The sequence below is a fragment of the Somniosus microcephalus genome, chromosome 11 (assembly GCF_052327205.1).
Source record: "Somniosus microcephalus isolate GS21.2 chromosome 11, FLI_Smic_1.0, whole genome shotgun sequence".
In the NCBI taxonomy this organism is placed as follows: domain Eukaryota; kingdom Metazoa; phylum Chordata; class Chondrichthyes; order Squaliformes; family Somniosidae; genus Somniosus; species Somniosus microcephalus.
Genome location: NC_140997.1, coordinates 103,278,877 through 103,301,448, shown reverse-complemented (window position 1 = coordinate 103,301,448; position 22,572 = coordinate 103,278,877). Strand labels below are relative to the sequence as shown.

General features: G+C 46.5%; 1 pseudogene across 1 annotated transcript in view; it reads right to left on the bottom strand.

The window, feature by feature from the left end:
* LOC147110808 (cAMP-dependent protein kinase type I-beta regulatory subunit-like) overlaps positions 1-22,572 on the bottom strand; it is a 233,366-nt pseudogene that overhangs the window by 150,128 nt on the left and 60,666 nt on the right. The window contains exon 4 of the transcript XR_015079886.1: positions 6,075-6,136. The product of XR_015079886.1 is annotated as a cAMP-dependent protein kinase type I-beta regulatory subunit-like (transcript). The remainder of the gene's footprint in view (positions 1-6,074; positions 6,137-22,572) is intronic.

Genomic DNA, 22,572 nt, shown 5'->3' with positions numbered 1-22,572 from the left:
TTTATACACTGTATGGATAGATCTGTATTTTTGTGTACAAACATGAATGTTTTTCGATGCTTTGGCAACATAAGATGTAACTTGTCATGCCAATAAAGCAATTTGAATTGAATTGAATTGAATTGAATTGACTCCTGCCCCACCCGCCTTTACTAAGATGGCGGCGGTGGTAGCGACGCTCGGCTGAGGCCCGCCCCTCCAGCCTTCACAAAGATGGCGGCGATCGGGGGCCGCTTGTTGGCTGCGGCCGGGAGGTGCATAGCTCGGGCGTGGGTGCGGAGGATAGGCCGAGGCTTCGAGGCCTACAAAAACGCTGAAAGGTAGGAAAATTATAGAGGTTAGAGAAAAGATGTACAAATTAATTAACTTTTTTTTAAAACAATTTGTATTTTAAAAGCAACTTTTTTTTTTGCTGGAAATGTATATTTGAAAAGAAAGACGCAGAAAGCGGGGAAAAGAATGGAAACAAGATGGCGGCTACTCACCTCGGTTCAGAACGATAAGGCCCGCCCACACACGCACCGATTGGTCGACCGTCAGGTCACCAAAGCGTTGGGTTGTTCAATCGTCCCGTCACTCGACCGTAGGAGGGCCCGGCTGCACGCGCCAGCAACCCGGCGTACGATTGGTCGACCTCGCGGTCACTCTATCGCTAATGAGCGGATAATGAGACGCTAATGAGCGGAATGTTGAACGTTTTTTCGGATACCGCGGGCGCGATTTTTGTCCGGCCGAAACATAAATACGCTTATGACCGTTTCGGAACGGTAAGCTTTCTTTCGACGTAACGCACGCGTAGGTACACCCTATAACTTTCGAGCGCATAGCCGGACAGACGCACACGTGAGGATAGACAGACAGACAGATCAATCCGTTTATATATATTAGATAAATGGATCGATCTGTCTGTCTGTCTATCTGTCTGTCCTTCTGTCTGTCCTCGGGTGTGCGTCTGTCCAGCTATGCGCTCGAAAGTTATACGGCGTACCTACGCACGCGTTACCTCCGAAGAAAGCTTACGCTTCCGGGACGCTCGTAAGCGTATTTACTTTTCGGTCAGACGAAAATTGTTCGCGCCTTATGCAAAAAACCTTCAAAATTAAACTCATTATCTGCTACTTAGCATTGATTGACTGACGTCAAGGTTCGACCAATCCTGTGCCGTCACGATTGACCAATCCTACAGTACGGTCCCCTGATGGTTGGCCAATCGGTGTGTGTGTGTGTGGGCGGGACTAATCGTTTTCATCTCAGGCATCGGGCAGCCATTGTTTCACTACCACCTCAAACTACTCTGCTCATCCACCTTCGAAAAAGTTAGTATCTCTTATGTTATTTTTAAAAGATTTACCAAAAAACGTTTTATAAGTACTTTCACTTTCATCTTTCAAGGTATTAAAAGGTAGAAATGTTGCCCGGCAGCAGATTCACAAAGGGCCAGAGAGACCGGGCCCAAAAGCCTGGGACTCGATTTAAAATGTTGCCCGGCACCAGATTCACAGAGGGACACAGAGAGGCCCCAAAGCTTGGGACTCGATTTAAACCTCAGCTTCCAGCTCAAACTACTTTGATCATCCAGCTTTGAAAAAGTTAGTATCTCTTTTAAAAATAACATAAGATTTACCAAAAACGTTTTATAAGTACTTTTACTTTCATCTTTCAAGGTATTAAAAGGTAGAAATGTTGCCCGGCAGCACATTGAGAGAGGGACACGCACAGGGCCCAAAAGCCTGGGACTCGATTTAAAATGTTGCCCGCAGCAGATTCACAGAGGGACACAGAGAGACCCCAAAGCCTTGCTCTCGATTTAAACCGCCCAGCCCAAAACAGCCCTGGCAAAGCCGGGCTCCCCCAGCTAGTATATATATAAGAGATAAGATAAGATAAGATATGATTACAAAATGTAAAGTGGTTTGAAAGCTAAACTTCAATTACAATATTACTGTCAATAGGGAAATAGATGAGTCCCACAAACAGACAATAATGAGATAAATTACCAGATAATTTATTTTTGGTGGTTTTGATTGAGGTATAAATGTTAGCCAGGACCCTGCTCTTCTTCGAATAGTGCCACAGGATCTTTTAGGTCCATCTGAAAGGGCAGGCACGGACTTGGTTTAACAACTCATCTGAAAGATGGCACCTACCCCCCTCCCTCTTCCCCCCCTCCCCTTTCCCCCCTCCCTCTTCCCCCCTCCCTTCCCCCTCCCCTCACACCCTCTTCCCACCCTCCTCCCACCCCCCCTTCCCTCCCCCCCCTCCTAACCCCCTTCCCCCCCCTCCCACCTTCCCTCCCCCCACCCCCCCCAACCCCCCTTCCACCCCCCTTCCCCCCACCCCCCCCCTTCCCCTACCCCCCTTCCCCTTTCTCTCCCATTCCCTCTCTCTCATTCCTTCTCTCTCTCTCCTTCGCTCTCTGTCTCTCTCCTTCCCTCTCTCTCTCTCCTTCCCTCTCTCTCTCCTTCCCCCTCTCTCTCTCTCTCTCTTCCCCCCCCGTCTCTCTCTTCTCCCCCCAGTCGCTCTCTCTCTTCCCCCCCAGTCGCTCTCTCTCTTCCCCCAGTCGCTCTCTCTCTCTCTTCCAACAACAACATGCCCTCAAAAAACCCTCGGCACCGCCGGGCACTTCAGCTAGTCTATCTATCTATCTTCTATCTATCTATTTTCTGTCTGTCTGTCCTTCCGTCTGTCTGTCTGTATGGTCGCTATAACACTCAAAAGTTATAGAGCATACCTGCACATGTGTTATATCAAAAGAAAGCTTATGATTCTGAAATGGTCATAAGCGTATTTACTTTTTGGTCAGACAAAAATTGTTCAGACGGTATACAAAAAACGTTCAAAATTCCGCTCATTAGCATTGAGTGACGTGAAGGTTGACCAATCATACAGTCGAGCGACGTGATGGTTGACCAATCGCTGCATCTCGGGGGCGGGTTCATTGCGTGTGCGGGCGGGCCATCCTAGAGTTGAGTGACGTGATGATTGACCAATCCTACATTTGAGTGACCTGATGGTTGACCAATCGGTGCGTCACGGGGGGCATTTAATTGCGTGTGTGGGCGGGCCTAATCCTTCTGAGCTGAGGTGAGTGGCCGCCATCTTGATTCCTAACTCTTCATTTATTTTTCCCACTTTCTGCGTGTTTATTTTCAAATATAGATTTCCAGCAAAAAAAAAGTTGCTTTTAAAACACAATTAAATTGTTTTTAAAAAAAGTAAATTAATTTGTAAATATTTTTTCTAAGCTGATTAATTTTCCTACCTTTCACCCTCTTTTTTTCCTGTTGACTCGCTACCCTCCGCCGGGCGCTGCAACCTTCCAGGGTTACCCCGACTGCAGGCTTCGAAGCCTCGGCGTCTCCTTCACAGCCACACCCGAGCTAGGCACCTCCCGTCCCGCGCAACAAGCGGGCCCGCGATCGCCGCCATCTTTGTAAAGCTGGCGGGGCGGGAATGAGCCGAGCGTAGCCACCGCCGCCATCTTTGTAAAGGCTGGCGAGGCGGGGTGGAGCTCCGCGGAGCCATCGCTGGCGCTGGGCTCGGGTGCTTTGTGGCCTGCGGCCGAACGGCGGCTGTGGAGCTTGGGCTGCCCGGGGCGCTGGGCTCGGCTGGGCCATGTCAGTGCGGGTGCCCGAGGCCTCGGGGCCTAGCCTCTTCCAACCACCGGCAGCGCAACTCTCAACACTGGCAGAGGGGAGAGGGTCTGCTAGCTCCCCCACTCCCTTTCCCCCCCTTCCCCTCCTTCCCCCACACCCTCCCCCCACCCCCTTTCCCCCCCTCCCTCCTCCCCCTCACACCCCCTTCCCCCTTCAACCTCCCCACCCCCCTTCCCCCACCCTTCCCTTTCCCCCCTTCCCTCCCCCCCTTCCCCCCTCCCCCTTACCCCTCCCACCTTCCCTCCCCACCCCCCCTTCCCCCCCACCCCTCCCACCGTCCCTCCCCATCCTCCTCCCCCGTTCCCCTTTCTCTCCTTCCCTCTCTCTCATTCCCTCTCTCTCTCTCATTCCCTCTCTCTTTCTCTCTCCTTCCCTCTCTCTCTCTCCTTCGCTCTGTCTCTCTCTCCTTCCCTCTCTCTCTTCCCCCCCGTCACTCTCTTCTCCCCCCAGTTGTGCTCTCTCTTCCCCCCAGTCACTCTCTCTCTTCCCCCCAGGCACTCTCTCTCTCTTCCAACAACAACATGCCCTCAAAAAACCCTCGGCACCGCCGGGCACTTCAGCTAGTATATATCTATATATATATAAAGCGGTATGTCTCTCTGTCTCTCTCTCTGACTTTCTGTCTGTCTGGCTATACAATCAAAAGTTATAGAGCGTACCTACAAATGTTATATCAAAAGAAAACTTATCATTAGGGGACTCTCGTAGGCATATTTACTTTTTGGTCAGACAAAAATTGTGCCGACGGTATCCAAAAAACGTTCAAAATTCTGCTCATTATCCGCTCATTAGCATCGAGTGACGTGAAGGTTGACCAATCGTACAGTCGAGCGACCCGACGGTCGACCAATCGCTGCATCACGGGGGTGGGTTCATTGCGTGTGCGGGCGGGCCATCCTAGAGTTGAGTGACGTGACGATTGACCAATCCTACTGTTCAGTGACCTGACGGTTGACCAATCGGTGCGTGTGTGGGCGGGCCTAATGCTTCTGAGTTGAGGTGAGTGGCCGCCATCTTGATTCCAAACTCTTCATTTCTTTTTCCCGCTTTACTTTTCAAATCTAGATTTCCAGCAAAAAAAAAGTTGCTTTTAAAACACACGTTTTTTTAAAAAGTTAATTAATTTGTAAATCTTTTCTCTAACCTCCATAATTTTCCTACCTTTCACCGTTTTTGCAGGCCTTGAAGCCTGGGTCTCTGTTGCCCAGCCACGCCCGAGCTAGGCACCTCCCGTCCTGCCGCCATCTTGATTCCTAACTACTAACTATTGATTTATTTTTCCCACTTTCTGTGTGTGTGGAGGGGATTTTATCCAGCACAAATTTGGTACTTAGGAGCCCAACTAGCTCATTATATAATTTGCGTGTAATAAATGAGTCCAGTATGTGATTTATTTCTCAGGGCCATGTCAGTGCGGGGGCCCAGGGCCTAGGCTTCTCCAACCGCCGGCAGCGCAACTCCAGTCCCAGGTTCCCAGGCTAGACAGGGACCAACACTGGCAGAGGGGAGAGGGTCTGCTGGTTCCCCCCCTTTCCACCCCCTTCCCCCTCCCTCCCCCTTCCCCCCTCCCCATCCACCCCTTTCCCCCCATCCCCTCCACCCCTTTCTCTCCTTCCCTCTGTCTCTCTCTCTCCTTCCCTCTGTCTCTGTCTCTCTCTCCCTCTGTCTCATTCCCTCTCTCTCCTTCCCTCTCTCTCTCCTTCCCCCCCTCTCTCTGTCTGGCACAGGGTTCTTGAGTTCCCTCAGCACCGCTGGACACTCCAGCTAGTATACACACACACACACACACACACACACACACACACACACACAAAGGGGCTGCTGGAGAACTGCTGATTGATGTGGCTTGGAATATCAATGGGCAATCTATAAATAGATTAGAAAATGTAAAGTGGTTTGAAAGCTAAACTTTAATTACAATATTATTGTCAATAGGGAAATAGATGAGTCCCACAAACAGACAATAATGAGATAAATTACCAGATAATTTATTTTTGGTGGTTTTGATTGAGGTATAAATGTTAGCCAGGACCCTGCTCTTCTTCGAATAGTGCCACAGGATCTTTTAGGTCCATCTGAAAGGGCAGACACGGCCTTGGTTTAACAACTCATCAGAAAGATGGCACCTCCAACAGCGCAGCACTTCCTCAGTGCGCTCAAGTCTCTGGAGTAGGACTGGACCCATGACCTGTGACACAGAGGCAAGAGTACGACCACTGAGCGAAGGCCATCACTATCTGATCTAAAATGAATGAAGGCCAGATACATGAAATACCGAAGGGGTTGTCTACACCCAGTAGAAATCACTACCTTCAGGAGAGAAGAAAATTGTAAAAAAACAAAGACTGGTCCAGAAAAATCAGGTGTTTGCACTTTTTTAACTGTTAAAACTGAAAAAAAAGCCTCATAAAACATTACCTTGCTGAATGACAGTTTCTCCTGCAATGTGGGTTACCGGAAACATGGCATCAAAGATGTCACTGCAAGGGAATGAAAAGATAGAAGAAAACTGAGCATTGGTTTGGAAACTTAACACAGAATTGAGATTTCCTTAAAAACTAAAACTGATTATTGAAATGATCCTTTATCTACATTTCTGAAGAATATGTTTTATTAGAGAATATCAAATTTTCACCCTCCAAAAGCTCTTCTGACAGAAATACTTTATTATACAAGTAGCAAATAGAACAGAAAGCATCATTATTGTTTTATTTAAGTTCTGATGACTGTTCTAAGAATTTTGTTCTTCATCATTGTTCCTCGTCATTTCTTAGGTACAGGTAAAGGCTGCCAGGCCAAAAGGCTGAATAAATGCAGCAGCTTGGACCTGAAAAGATAATCTCCATTCATCCACTCGTTTTATAGTGGACCATCAGCCTGAAACGAAATTCGGCTTTTCAGACATATTATCTAAGTGCAATTGTGGACTGAATGTATTTGGAAACTACCCTATAAGTCAGTTTTACCCAACATCAGCCAACTGGATTATATTTTTGAATTGTACGTAGGAAGCTCAGGAGCCAGTCAATGAATGTATGGGTCTTATGACAGCAATTTGCAAATACAGGATATAGCTAACAGAAACTATCATTGTGAAATATAATTTGGGGAATAAGGTACATTATTAGGTCATGCTGACATTGTGGATTTTACTTTTGATTACCATCAGAAGCCAGGAAGAAATTTCAGACTGCTCACTTCTTCAAAGTTTTATCCATGGTTATGGAGCAAGAACTGCTGATGGTATGAATAGTACAAAGTTGTTAAAAGTTACAGGCTCAATGTACTGAATGTTGGATTACCTGCTCTGGCCCTCCTCATTCTTTGAATGAACTTCAATACCCACATATAAATGACTGAGAAAAAAGCCACCAGAATATTGTCTTTTGTATAGTTTGAAGGGATATTTGTTATTTTTTCTTCCTCGGCTGCTCCCATAGACCTAATTCTGGAAGCATACTTTAGTTCTTTTAAAAGGAAAACATAATAGTAGAAATGCTTCAACCACTGGAGAAAAGAAAACCTATTTGTTTCATATGATACTTTCGGACTCAGACTAGCAGGATGAAGGCTCTGTAGGGTTTCTGCATTAGCAGATCTTGTTTGTATAGAATTCAAAAGTGATGATCAACGCTTAAAGAGGAAGACCGAAGAACTACAATTGGCTCATCAGGAGTGATTCTAGGTATGAGGAAATAGAGAAAAGGTACAAACAAACTTTCTGTTTCAAGAAATTGAGTCTGTATAGCCCAAATGTCTTAGCAGTTGACACATTTGCTCGGATTTGTTCTGAAAATTGTCATGATATTTATTTCTAGGGAGTTCAATTTGTTGAAATGATCTGAGTAAATGTTTGATGAAGGATCTATTCATAAGGCCGGATGTTCTACTTAAAGGCATTCACTGTAAAGTTCTACACCCTGGTGAAGTGCTCAACTGAGTTGAGTGTGAGTTTTTCACAACATCAGTGCTATATTTATGTGACACTGAAACAAAGGAAGTGGAAATGAGTTCCTTCTTGTTTACGTATCCCACAACAAAGGTATTGTCTGTTCAAAACATTCATTAATTTGTTACAGAGCTCAAGGTGTGTGGTTGGATGGACAATCCTTTAAGATTGACAAAGGGTTTGACCCGAAACGTTGACTCTATTTTCTCTCCAGGGATGTTGCCTGGCCTGCTGAGTTTTTCCAGCATTTTCTGTTGTTATTTCGGATTTCCAGCATCTGCAGTATTTTGCGATCGAATCCTTTAAGATTTATATCCCATCTGCTGAGACAGTCACTCACCAGTGTGAGAGATGAGGCCTGAAGCATGATGTTTATCATGGCAGCGACCTCCTGGTTGATTTCAATGCCAGGTGAATACTAGGTTTATTTGCAAAATTTCCATGGGCAGCCTCATTACAGACACCACAAATACAGTTGCTGCTATGAACCTTAGGACTTCTATATAGCACTGAGACCGAATGCTGCTTCCTACTCAGCGGAAGGAAATGGTATTTCAGCTGAACAGTCCTTAAATGTACTAGTGGTAGTAAAATTATGTCAGTGTTGTTTGGAACCAGGTTCATGGTGGGTTCTGTAATGACTTTTGACGGAGTATCTATTAACACCACAACGTCAGCCAATGAGTTAAAGGCGGGGCAGAACTTATGGCAGGAGCTATGCCCAAAGTGTATTTTACAGCAAAGCAAACAAAGTCTATTTACAGAATCTTCTCTTCTTCTTCTTCTTAGGCAGTCCCTCGGAACCGAGGATGGCTTGCTTCCACATTAAAAATGAGTTCTCAGGTGACTGATGAGTCCAATGCGGGACCTACAGTCTCTGTCACAGGTGGGGCAGACGGTGGTTGAAGGGGCGGGTGGGTGGGGTGCTTGGGTTGACGTGCGCTCCTTGCGCTGCCTGCGCTTGGCTTCCGCTTGCTCCCGGCGAAGAGTCTCGAGGTGCTTCTCCTCCACTTTGGTCTTGGACTAGGGATTCCCAGGTATCGATTTAAAAAGAGTCTCTACAAACTGCAGCAGCAATCAGAACTCCAGCAGCAACTTCTCCATGGTGATTTCTCCAGCAAACTGCAGTGGCTGGAGGATAGTCACAAATTACAAATTGATAATTTCTCTAGCAAAATGCAGTTCATGGAGGATAGTCCAAAGATGTGCAGGTTAGGTTGATTTGGCTATGATAAATTGACCCTTAGTGTTAGGGGATTAAATACATGGGGTTATGGGGATAGGGTGGGATATGTGTCGGTGCAGGCTCGATGGGCCGAAATGGCCTCTATCTGCACTGTAGATTCTGTGATTCTGTGATTCTGTGATAGTTACATACAAATTCTGCACGTAAAATCAATTCCAGTCACTTTCAGCAGTGTGGTCTCCAGGCGTGATTGATGTGGAATTACCCAATCATCTCCATTCTGGCTGGGAATAGAGGTGTCCATATATGCAGCCCACTTTAGACTGGACTTTTCATAGCTTATGAGAAAGCTTAATCTCCCACCCAATAATGCCATAAATCTTTCAAAAGGACAGTGTTCCAGGATGTTTTCTCCCACTGAATGACAGCATATTCTACTGTCTGTGGGGCATAAATTAATGAGGTTAGGTTTGATCTGAGTTTAATTAACACTAATTACACAGTGCTTTTGAAATTTTGAATTTTGAAATCTGGAGAAACTGTTAACCTTCTGAATTAGGATTGTCAATATAAGTGGGGTTTAGGTACCAGTACACTCAAAATACCAATGATTTTATTTCAATAACCAGTGTCCTAGAGGCTCTTATTATTGTAGAAATGTTATCTCTACAATTTATCTCATCTTTAGTGAAAGGTCCAAAGAATGTTATCAACTGTATCTCAGTGAATTGCCCACAGCAGTTTCACTGACACCACCCATTAGAACACCAGAATCTCTAAAGGAGGAAAACAAAGGAAAATGTGCAATCTTGCAAGCTCTGCTCTGTTGCTCTGAATAGTTTATGTAAGTAATATAGCCTATGTACTTGATGTTTTCACCTTACTGTAGACATATTAAGGTAATTAACTAAAGTGGTTTATGAAATAAGTTACTGTCTAGAAAACATTGCTGGTTGAAAGGCCTCCCACAATTTATTGTCAAAATCAATTACAATTTTTCTTCAACTTTACTTTAACTTTATGTCTCATTTTTTTAAGTCTCCAGTTAGGAGTTTAGACTGGTGCACATCCCCAAGGGCAGTCATCACAATAGGGTGGGTATTAGGCCCTAGCATATGCTCAGTTAGCATCAGCTCAGGATAGGTCAGCAAGTACAAGAACCAGCATCCTATTGATTCCTTAAAGCATACTGAAGCAATTTTTCACTTCCTAACCTAGTTCGAAACTTCCTAACCTAGTTCGAAACTGCTGTGCACTCACCAGAACTGGGTCAAAGGAACATCACGCTCAGACTGGCATTCAGGAAATAAAAAAGATGCCAATCCCTATTCTTGTAATACAGGCATTCACTGACTGCGCCACTAGATTACTTCCAGCTAAGTGCATCTCATTACTTGAAGTGCAAGGTCTCCTTGGGGGTCCTACATAATCAACTAAGTCTAGATTTTCTGCTTTGTGTTATTTTGATACTGGTGGTAAATCATTTATTAACATGACAACCGCAAAACTTAGGTGCATGTCTGACAACTTTCTGAACACTATGGGGTCGATTCTAACTGAGCCGTGAGGCAGGCTTTGAGGCGTGTGGGGGGGGTTAAAAATCGCTAGAACTGGTGGGCAGGGCCCCCCCGCCTGTTTCCCAACCCCGAGCCATTTTAACTCAGGCGTGTCTGATGGTCCCGAATCAGTCCCGCCTCCAACAGGCGGGACTGGTCTTTAAGGCCCTTAATCAGCAATAATTGGCCTTTATAATGCCATTTTAACAGGCCCTTGCATTTTTATCCCTTTTCCCACATAAAACACGCCTGGTGGGGATCATGCCTGTGAAACCTGGCGGGAGCACTACTGGCTTGCTGACTATCAGCTGCAGGTCAACCGTTAAAGAGGAGATTTGATCAGTCATCATTTGCAGGTGGCAGGACTTTGTTGTTTCAGGTCTGGGGCAACTTTTACCAGGCTTAACCACACCTGTGGAAGGTTGGAGCCTCACACACATCTCCAGTGTAAACTCCTGGGAAACCCCCCTCGCCACCCTCACTCAGCGCTTCCTCAGCGGAGGCATATGCCAGAAGCATGGGAGCCATTTTTCTCCTTCCCTTCTTGGCATTAGAGGAGCTCGAGCACCAGGCGCAGCAGCAGCAGAACCAGGAACAACAGCAGCAGCAGCAGGAGCGACAGGCTGCTGCTCACCCACCTGAGGCAGCACAGGCCAGAAGGGGCCAGCGCATGGAAGCCCGTCGGCGCAGGAGATACCCCCCAAACAGGGTCTACAGACACAGGGTCAGCTACCTCAACATGACTGAGCAGCAATGCCAAAGGCGGCTCCGACTTTGGCGACAGGTAGTGACTGACATCTGCGCAATGATACAGCAAGATCTGCTGCCCAGAGGACCAGGTGGACACTCCTTGCGAGTGGCCATCAAAGTCACCAACGCACTCAAATTTTTTGCCTCAGGCTCATTCCAGGGATCATCAGCAGACATCGGCGGCATCTCCCAATCGGCCGCACACACTTGCATCACACAGGTAACCGATGCTCTCTTTGTCCTCGTGCACAATCACATCCATTTCACCAGGGATCGCGCAAATGTGACGGCATGAGCGGTTGGATTAGCTCATCTGGCAGACTTTCCAAGGGTGCAGGGCATCATTGACTGCACACATGTGGCCCTTAGGGCACCCCATCACAATCCAGGTATTTTTGTCAACCGCAAGGGCTTCCACTCCCGTAACGTTCAGCTGGTGTGTGACCACAAGAAGGAGATTTTGCATGTTTGTGCCAACTACCCTGGCAGTTGCCATGACTCGCCAGTCTAGTGTGCCTCCGCTATTCAGGCCGCCAGACCAACTTCATGGATGGCTATTTGGGAGACAAGGGCTATCCCCTGAGGACTTGGCTAATGATGCCGTTGAGGAGGCCAGCCAACGAAGCTGAGGAGTGCTACAACTCCAGCCACATTTCCACCAGATCCATAATCGAGCAAACCATTGGCTTGCTGAAGATGCGCTTCAGATGCCTAGATAGATCAGGTGGAGCCCTACAGTACTCAGCAGCCAGGGTCTCCAGAATCGTCGTGGTTTGCTGTGCACTCCACAACATGGCACAGCGTCGTGGCTTGCAGATTCCTGAGGACCAAGTGGCTCCTCACATACCCTCCTCAGATGATGATGATGATGATGATGATGAGGAGGAGGAGGAGGAGGAGGAGCAGGAGGAGGGCGAAAACGAGCATCCTGCAGAGGCCCATCAACCAGCAGCAGCATTACGCGAGAACGTTGCTGCCCAGGATGCAAGGAACGCACTCATCCTGGCCAGATTTGCTTAGCCTAGTAAATCAAACTCTTTTGTCTTGCAGCTTCTTACCTGAGCATCGACAACGGCCAAACCCTGCGGATTCCTAGCTATTTGACCAGCATCCTGACAACTGCAAGTAATCCTAAGCCCTCAATGTGAAAGCCCCATTCGCGAAATGACACCCGCCAGAACTGCAACAGTTGCCATCAGAATTTTTATGAACAAGAACCAACTGATGGCATTTTTTCAATATACACATTTCACCCAAGTGACTACCCTTGTGATTACTTGTGCTTTATTTTCCTCTTACGCGTGCTCCTACGTAGTGGTTCCCCTGTGGCTTCAGCAGATGTGGAGGCCCCTTGCTCACTTTCCTGCTGCTCCTGTCTCGACACGTTTGGTGGGCGTCCTCTGGGGTGGCGAGCCAGTGAGGGCTCGTCAGCAGTCTGCTACTCCTGCGGCTGTGCAGGGGTTGAGACGTCTATCTCACTTGGGTGTGGACTCCGACGGAGCTCTGTCCGAAGGCTCTGCAGTGGCATGGAAGTGTGAGTGCTTGGAGAGGAACCCCCACTTTCTTGAGGCCTGCCACCAACCTCCCTCTCATGGGTCAGGTCCCCCTCCGCGCCTGCAAGTGGCTTGAGAGCACCTTGCTGCACATCAGGGGGGCCATGGGGACCCGTATCTGCAATGGCAGTCCTACTCAGAAGGACTTCCATGAAGATCTGGTTTCTCTGTTCAATAGATGCCCATCGCTCCTCAAGAAATGTTATTCTATTCTGAACACTCACCATGTTTTCCATACCCTGGCGACTAACCTCCTCCATGGCCGTAGCCCTCCTCTCCTCTACCATAGCCAGCAATCATTTCCACGTAGGTAGCCATCCTTTCCGTGTTGATGCGTTCATGCGCCACTGACTCCACAAAGGCTCTGCTCATGTTCGCTATGGACTCCTCCATTCGCTCCACACTTGCAGTGACCCTGGAGACAAAACCTGCCAGAGACTCCTGCATCTGTGCATGGAGTTCTATCACCTCTGATCTTACGGATGGACCCAGAGGTAGAGGGTCGACATGCAGCTGAGCCGAGCTGGCAGGGTCCTGCGCCCTCCTACGAGGACTCTCCACTGCTGTCCCTGTCTCCACAATCTGCTGATGCTCACTTGTGAGCTGTGATACACCAGGTGACAACACTACTCTATGTCCCAAAGGTCCCCCCGAGGTGTGAGTGTCTGCGCTGGTGCTGGGTGCACTTATTTCTGCTGATGGTGCGCCCTCAGAGGTTGCAGATTCCTCTGAGGAGTCTGGCTGCTCAGGCTCTTCCTCCTGCACAGTGGGGACGGGGTCTCTCGATGGTCCTGTGGGGGAGTCAAGGAAAAAGTTAGAGATGTGATGCCGAGGTTACATGCACATTGCATTTTGCAGATGATCATAAGTCCATATGATGTAGCTTCAGAATCATTATCAGCGACTCATACAATGTCAATGAGAGAGATGGAAAACTATTCTTTCACCAGCTTGCGGGGATGCACCTGTCTGTCCTCCCCCCACTTCCGCATCTCTGTCAGCCCCGACAATCTCCAGGGCGGCTTCCTCCCAGGGGGTGAGCTGGGCTAATGAGGGTGGCCCTCCTCCTGTCCTGGCTCGCTCTCTCTTGTTGTGAGCTCTGTTCTCCTGCAATGAGGGAGACAAGTGGAGGTTGAGTGAGAATGAAGGAGTGTAGAGATTGCATAGCATAGATACTTAGAAGGAGACAAAGATGGAGTGAGGTTGCAAGACCAAGGGCCCTCCCTGTGTGTTGTCAGTTGTGTTCAAAGCATCAGAGAGGGAGTGTGAGGGCTGCATGGTCGAATAGTTAGGTGAATGTGAGCATAGAGAGAGAGGGAATGGCTAAGCGTGCATGGATGTGAGTGTCAAGTGTGATGTGGAGGAAGAGATTGCTAAAGCTGAATGCTGGTGAGGAAAGGCAATGGGGATCAGATTGAGGGTGATGGAAACTTCATACTTACTTTTCCAGTGCAATGAAGGTCATGGAATCCTTTCCTGCACTGCATCCAGGTGCGCCGTGTGAGCCCCAAGGAGTTGACTTCCCCAGCCACCTGTAGCCACACAGCCTTGGTCTGACTGGGAGGCCTCTTCCTCCCTGAAGAAGGGAACAGGACCTCCCTGTGGGCCCTAGCCCCATCCAACAATGCCTGCAGTGATGCCTCATCAAATTTAGGCGCAGCTCCTGCCCTCCCGCTGGCCATTGTTCCTGCAGGCTCCTGTGCCATCATAAGGGGAAAGCTTGGAAGCCTGCAGAGGAAGCAAGGCTTGCTGTGGACCTTAAATGCAGCAGCAATGACGACATCATCGGTGGGGACTTGCAGTCATGAAAAACCCACGTGCAAAGGCTTCCCACACGTTGGAAATCAATTGGCCAATTGAGTTAAAATTGCATCAATCTCACACATCCATTTAGATTCGTGTGGGTATCACGAAATTCAGGGAACCCGACAGTTGCCCGCACCCGAGTTAAAATCGACCCCTATTTATCTACAATCATCTTTGATTTCTACCATGACACACAGATATACACAGATTTTCTTTTCTCTACAAATCATGCAAGACCAAAAGGATTTGTACGGTATCTGCCTCATAAATCACAGAGGATCCACCAGCACAAGCAGAAATTAAGCTGCATCAGAGCACAATTAATACAACAAAAACAATCACCAGTGCTGGAAATGTGGCATTATCAGAAAAATAAGCACTAGCAAATCAAAAATGGACAGAAAACACTGATAGAGAATGATGAAGATTCACTAAGATGATACCAGGGATGAGAGATTTTAGTTATGAGGAAAATTAATAGAAACTAGAGGTTTTTCCATTAGAGCAGCAAGGACTAATAGGGAATCTGTTGGCAGAAAATATTAATGTTAATTAATGGCGCCTGTGGCACTCCAACTACTTGGTCCCACTTGCTTATCTCCTAGGACAGTGGGAAGTATGGGTGACTGTTCCCTAGCATTATAGAAAGGAAGGAAAAATGCATATGTATTCACTAGTGTTCTACAAGGAAGCAAGCATAACCACCATATTGGAATGGAACTTACACTGTGCAGATACCCAAATTTTATGGGCTCCTAGAAGAATTCACTGCCAAAACATGTATCTAGCTTCATAAAAGTAGCCTCCATGCACTTAGCAGCTTGTGTGAAAAATAGTTAGATTAACTGCTTTATTACTCAATTTCGTAAGACATTCAAGTGACAGTGAGCATTCTTGTGTAGAATGGTAGAAATTGTTTCTATAAGGAAACATATGCTCATCTCCTCAAAAATCTGTCAAGATGTACTGTTATACCTATTAGTAACCTGCACATAGTAATGGGTATATGGTTGTACATACTTCGTAATTTGTGATCACAATAGTCTGCTGGACTTTCTTACTTAGCACGTCACCCATATGAGCCTTTATTTGGGGTTCACCTCCTGCACAACAATAAATGTTATTTTGTCATGTACTTTTAGGAAGAATCTAAACCATAATCAAAGTTTGCACATGGAAATATATATTTCCAAAGCAAAATATATGCCCTTACAAAAAACATGCAAAAGTATGATGAAATATATAAAAATGTCAGTTGTATCCATGTTACAACTCTTCCTCCCATTCTGTTTTGCTTCAGGCAGGGCACTGAAGAATCTCAACAAAGTCAATGGAGTCCTATGAATCAAAGCTAGGCAAGACTAATCTGCTTTCCAGCATGAGTTACTATCAGACAGACAGCAATACTTCTTTGATCAGATCTTAAATATATGCTGCCACAACTAAAGCATATTCTGGTTTGCCTAAAGCTGCTCCTCCAAACTCTGCAAAATATTGACCGAGGTACTTCCAATGTAAAGAAGGAATATTGCAAAATACAAGTCCACCTGTCCCTTTTCCGCAAAGAGCTTACAATGACAGAGCTGTGAGTGGTGTTAGATGAGCCAAAACCATCAAATGCAGTAGGTTTTAAAAAATGGTTCTAAATTTATTAAGTCTCAATTGGCTAGGGAGTCATGTGTACATTGATGTTATTTGAAAATGCAACAGTCCTGTTTGTTCTATGGAAACTGGTTTTCAAAAACAAAACCAAAGCTACTCAAAATAACTTTGATTATGTTAACCCAGTGCGCAACACAATGGTGTATGAATGTAATGCACAAAAAGATAGTGGCCTAGAAATTGAGTTTGCCTCCGCCAGGGCTGTAGCGCCCGAAATTTAGCGCCAGCGTTAATTGCCGCTGCGCCCGCCAAAAATTCAGCTGCGCCGCGCCCAGATGGCTGCGGGCGCTAATGGAGGGTGTCAGCGCCTCGCAATGGGCGCTGAATGCAGGATTGCGGCGCTAATCCCCCGCTGCGGCACCCGATGCAGTGCGGCAGGCTGGGGTACTGCAGGCCTCCTCCTTCTGTTAAGGAGGAGCTGCCTGCAGCCGACCGCTGGCCGGTGGAATCGCACGAAAAATGAGCCCGGCACCTCGGAGAAGTGCCGGGCTCGAGGCCCACACACATCTGTGCCGCGGGGGGGTGGTGGAGGAGTCCGGGGAGGGAGGTGCGGGCAGGCGGCCGCCGGGAAAGCGGCCGGCCGCCGCGCCACCTTAATGCGCCGGCGCTAATTCCAGCAAGAAACTTTTGAAAAATCGTTGGTTGCGGCTGCCACGGGCGAGGCGGCCGCAACTGAATTTCGGCGTCCGGCCACGTTACCACGGCAACCGGGACGCTGCGCACACCGATGACGTCATCGGTGCCGGCGCAGCGCTACCGGCTAACGCTGATGGTAGGGCCCAAATCAATTTCTGAAGCGGCTATAATTCCGGCGCAAGGCCCTCTAGCGCCTCTAATTGGGCGCTAACCCCACTCAATTTCTAGGCCAGTATATCTTTCCTTCCACAATTACACGCATTGGGGTAAGAACTACTCCGACTGCTATGTGCAGTGACATTGGATCTTCATTCATAAATAATTTCTGCATTCACTATTTGTGGCAAAATTGTAAATGTGCTCCAAAAGAAAATGGGCGACAAATTGGGCTCAGTAGCGCTCGTTTTCTGGGCGCTATGAGTGCCCTTGGACTTGAAGACAGAACCAAAGTATGTATTTAATTGGTCTGCCATTTCTTTGTTCCCCATTATAAATTCCCCTGATTCTGACTGAGTGACTCCCAGGGCCACTCCCTCCTGACTACAAGGGACCTACGCTTGACTTCACCAATCTTTTTCTCTTCACATATCTATAGAAGCTTTTACAGTCAGTTTTTATGTTCCCTGAAAGCTTACTCTCATACTCTATTTTCCCCCTCTTAATTAATCCCTTTGTCCTCCTTTGTTGAATCCTAAACTGCTCCCAATTCTCAGGTTTGCTGCTTTTTCTGGCCAATTTATATGTCCTCTCCTTGGATCTTATGCTATCCCTAATTTCCCTCGTTAGCCACGGTTGATTCAGCTTTTTTGTTTTATTTTTACGCCAAACAGGGATGAACAAATTCTGTAGTTCATCCATGCGATCTTTAAATGTTTGCCATTGCCTATCCACCGTCAACCCTTTGAGTACATAGAAACATAGAAGATAGGAGCAGGAGTAGGCCATTCAGCCCCTCGAGCCTGCTCCGCCATTCAATTCTATCATGGCTGATAATCCAAATTCAGTGCCTGTCCCTGCTTTCTCCCCATACCCCTTGATCCCTTTAGCCGTAAGAAATATATCCAACTCCTTCTTGAATATATTTAATGAACTGGCCTCCACTGCCTTCTGTGGTAGAGTTCCACAGGTTCACCACTCTGAGTGAAGAAATTCCTCCTCATTTCTGTCCTAAATGGCCTACCCTTTATCCTTAGACTGTGTCCCCTGGTTCTGGACTCCCCGACCATCGGGAACATCCTTCCTGCATCTAGTCTGTCCAGTCCTGTAAGAATTTTATAAGTTTCAATGAGATCACCTCTCATTCTTCTAAACTCCAGCGAGTACAAGCCCAATCGACCCAATCTCTCCTCATACGTCATTCCTGCCATCCCAGGTATCAGCCTGGTGAATCTTCGCTGAACTCCCTCCATGGCAAGAACATCCTTCCTCAGATAAGGCGACCAAAACTGCACACAATACTCAAGATGTGGTCTCACCAAGGCCCTGTACAACTGCAGCAAGACATCCTTGTTCCTGTACTCAAACCCTCTCGCTACGAAGGTAAACATACCATTTGCCTTCTTAACCGCCTGCTGCACCTGCATGCTTACCTTCAGCGACTGATGCACAAGGACACCCAGGTCTCGTTGCACTTCCCCTTCTCCCAATCTATTGCCATTTAGATAATAATCTGCCTTCCTGTTTTTGCCACCAAAGTGGACAACCTCACATTTATCCCCGTTATATTGCATCTGCCATGTTTCTGCCCAATCACCCAACCTGTCCAAATCATCCTGGAGTTTCTCGACATCCTCCTCACAACACACACGCCCACCCAGCTTTGTGTCGTCTGCAAATTTGGAGATATTACATCTAGTTCCCTTGTCTAGATCATTAATATATATTGTGAATAGCTGGGGTCCTAGGACTGATCCCTGCGGTACCCCACTAGTCACTGCCTGCCACTCGGAAAAAGACCCGTTTATTCCAACTCTTTGCTTTCTCTCTGCCAACTAGTTCTCTATCCAAGTCAATGCCTTGCCCCCAATCCCATGTGCCTTAACTTTACACGCTAATCTCTTATGCGGGACCTTATCGAAGGCCTTCTGAAAGTCCAGATACACCACATCCACTGGTTCTCCCTTATCTATTTTACCAGTTACAGCCTCAAAAAATTCCAGTAGATTAGTCAAGCACGATTTACCTTTTGTGAATCCATGTTGGCTTTGTCCAATCCTGTCACTGTTTTCCAAGTGCTCTGCTATTACATCTTTTATAATGGACTCTAGCATTTTCCCCACTACCGATGTCAGGCTTACCGGTCTGTAATTCCCCATTTTCTCTCTACCACCTTTTTTGAATAGTGGGGTAACATTAGCTACCCTCCAATCCATGGGTACTGTTCCAGATTCCATCGAATGTTGGAAGATGATCAGCAATGCATCTACTGTTTCTAGGGCCACTTCCTTAAGTACCCTAGGATGTAGATTATCAGGCCCTGGGGATTTATCGGCCTTCAATCCCATCAATTTCCCTAACACCATTTCACTACAAATACTGATTTCTTTCAGTTCCTCCCTTTCATCAGACCCTCTGTTTCCTGGCATCGCTGGGAGGTTATTTGTGTCCTCCTTTGTGAAGACAGAACCAAAATATATATTTAGTTGGTCTGCCATTTCTTTGTTCCCCATTATAAATTCCCCTGATTCTGACTGCAAGAGACCTACGCTTGACTTCACCAATCTTTTTCTCTTCACATATCTATAAAAGCTTTTACAGTCAGTTTTTATGTTCCCTGCAAGCTTACTCTCATATTCTATTTTCCCCTTCTTAATTAATCCCTTTGTCCTCCTTTGTAGAATCCTAAATTGTTCCCAATCCTCAGGATTATTGCTTTTTCTGGCCAATTTATATGTGCTCTCCTTGGATCTTATGCTATCCCTAATTTCCCTCGTTCGCCACGGTTGAGTCACCTTTTTCGTTTTATTTTTATGCCAAACTGGGATGAACAAATTCTGTAGTTCATCCATGCGGTCTTTGAATGTTTGCCATTGCCTATCCACCATCAACCCTTTGAGTGACATTCCCCAATCAATCCTACCCAACTCACGCCTCAGACCATCGTAGTTTCCTTTATTTAAATTTAGGACCCTAGTCTCTGAATCAACTACTTCATTCTCCATCTTAATGAAGAATTCAATCATATTATGATCGCTCCGACCCAAGGGGCCTCGTACAACAAGACTGGTAATTAATCCTTTCTCGTTACATAATACCCAGTCTAAGATGGCCTGATCTCTGGTTGGTTCCTTGACATATTGGTCCAGGAAACCATCCCGTAAACACTCCAGGAATTCCTCCTCCACAGTATTGTTACTAATTTGGTTAGCCCAATCTATATGTAGATTAAAGTCACCCATGATGACAGCTGTGCCCTTATTGCACGCTTCTTTAATTTCCCTTTTAATGCCATCCCCAACCTCCGCCTTACTGTTTGGAGGTCTATATGCCACTCCCACTAACGTTTTCTGCCCCTTGGTGTTTCTCAATTCTACTCATACAGATTCCACATCATCAGAACTAATATCCTTCCTTACAATTGTGTTAATCACTTCTTTAACCAGTAATGCTACCCCACCTCCCTTTCCTTTTTGCCTATCTTTCCTGAATATCAAATACCCCTGGATGTTGAGTTCCCAGCCTTGGCCATCCTTGAGCCAAGTTTCCGTAATCCCAACCAAATCATATTCGTTTACCTCTATTTGCGCAGCCAATTCGTCCACCTTATTACGAATGCTCCTCACATTAAGACACAAAGCCTTCAGGCTTATTTTTTTAACGCTCTTAGACCTATTAGAATTATTATTTACTGTGGCCATGTTTGATTTAAACCGTTGATTTCTCTGACTGCCACTCTTGTTTTTCTCCTTCCTTTCTTTTGCTTTTATCCTTGTTTCCCTTTCCTCTGTCCCCTTGCTCAGGTTCCCAACCCCCTGCCATCTTAGTTTAAACCCTCCCCCAGAGCACTAGCAAACACTCCCCCTAGGACATCGGTTCCAGCCCTGCCCAGGTGCAAACTGTCCGGTTTGAACTGGTCCCACCTTCCCCAGAACCGGTTCCAATGTCCCAGGAATTTGAATCCCTCCCCCTGGCACCATTCCTCTAGCTACGTATTCATCTGAAATATCCTTCTATTTCTACTCTGACTAGCGCGTGGCACTGGTAGCAATCCTGAGGTTACTACCTTTGAGGTCCTATTTTTTAATTTACCTCCTAACTCCCTATATTCAGCTTTTAGGACCTCATCCCGGTTTTTACCTATATCGTTGGTACCTATATGCACCACGACAACTGGCTGTTCACCCACCCCTTCCAAAATGTTCTGCAGCCGCTCCGAGACATCCTTGACCCTTGCACCAGGGAGACAACATACCATCCTGGAGTCTTGTTTGCGGCCGCAGAAATGCCTATCTATTCCCCTTACAATAGAATCCCCTATTATTATAGCTCTACCCCTCTTTTTCCTCCCGTCCTGTGCAGCAGGAGTAACATTCCCCAATCAATCCTACCCAACTCGCGCCTCATACCATCGTAGTTTCCTTCATTTAAATTCAGGACCCTAGTCTCTGAGTCAAATACTTCACTCTCCATCTTAATGAAGAATTCTATCATATTATGATTGCTCCGCCCCAAGGGGCCTCACACAACAAGATTGCTAATTATTCCTTTCTCATTACATAATACCCAGTCTGAGATGGCCTGATTTCTAGTTGGTTCCTCGACATATTGGTCCAGGAAACCATCCCGTATACACTCCAGGAATTCCTCCTCCATAGTATTGTTACTAATTTGGTTAGCCCAATCGATATGTAGATTAAAGTCACCCATGATAACTGCTGTGCCCTTATTGCATGCATCTCTAATTTCCCGTTTAATGCCATCCCCAACCTCCACATTACTGTTTGGGGGTCTGTATACAACTCCCACTAACGTTTTCTGTCTCTTGGTATTTCTCAGCTCTACCCATACAGATTCTACATCATCAGAGCTAATATCCTTCCTTACAACTGTGTTAGTCTCCTCTTTAACCAGCAATGCTACCCCACCTCCTTTTCCTTAGAGGCACACTTTGAGCAGCTTTGGGCCTAGAAAGCCCAACTTCAGACAGCACCATCTCAGCATGGGAGGCAGCAGTCTGGGCTGGCTGGCTGATAGGCAACAGCAAGGGCACTGGCAGAGTGACAGGGGTGGGAGAATGAATGCTGTGATCCTGAGAGAGGAGAGTAGGCACCTGCTCTATGGAGCCACTGCCACTCCCCCAGGATGGTGCCTCAGCAATCCTAGTAGGGTTGCAAAATTCCAGGAATTTTTAAAAGAGGAAACTTTCCATGGGAATTTTCAGGAATTTAGAGTTTTTTGCACACTGGTGGTTTTTATCTCTGACCCTTATATTATCTTTGTCATCAAAATAGACATACTGTTCCATACAAATATAAAAGCAGGCTTTTAAAACTTTTAGGTTATAATTTTGAACTTTATTGAACCCCCACAAAAATGACCAATCTAAAATGAAATAAGTGTCAGCTTATTTAGCCTGTAATTTGTCCTTATTTTGCCCCTTTGAGTCTTCTACTCATGAGTCTTCTAGTCATCATTGCTCCTCCTGATTCTCTGACTCTGGCTCTGACGTGTCCATTTCCTTCTCTGTGTCACTGTCTAGCTGTGTGGTGGACACTTCTGTATCTGGCTCAATAAGTTGTAGGTTCGCCCGGATAGCCACCAGTTTCTCCACTCTCTTGTTAGTCAGCCTGTTGCGCACCTTTGTATGCGTATTCCTAAA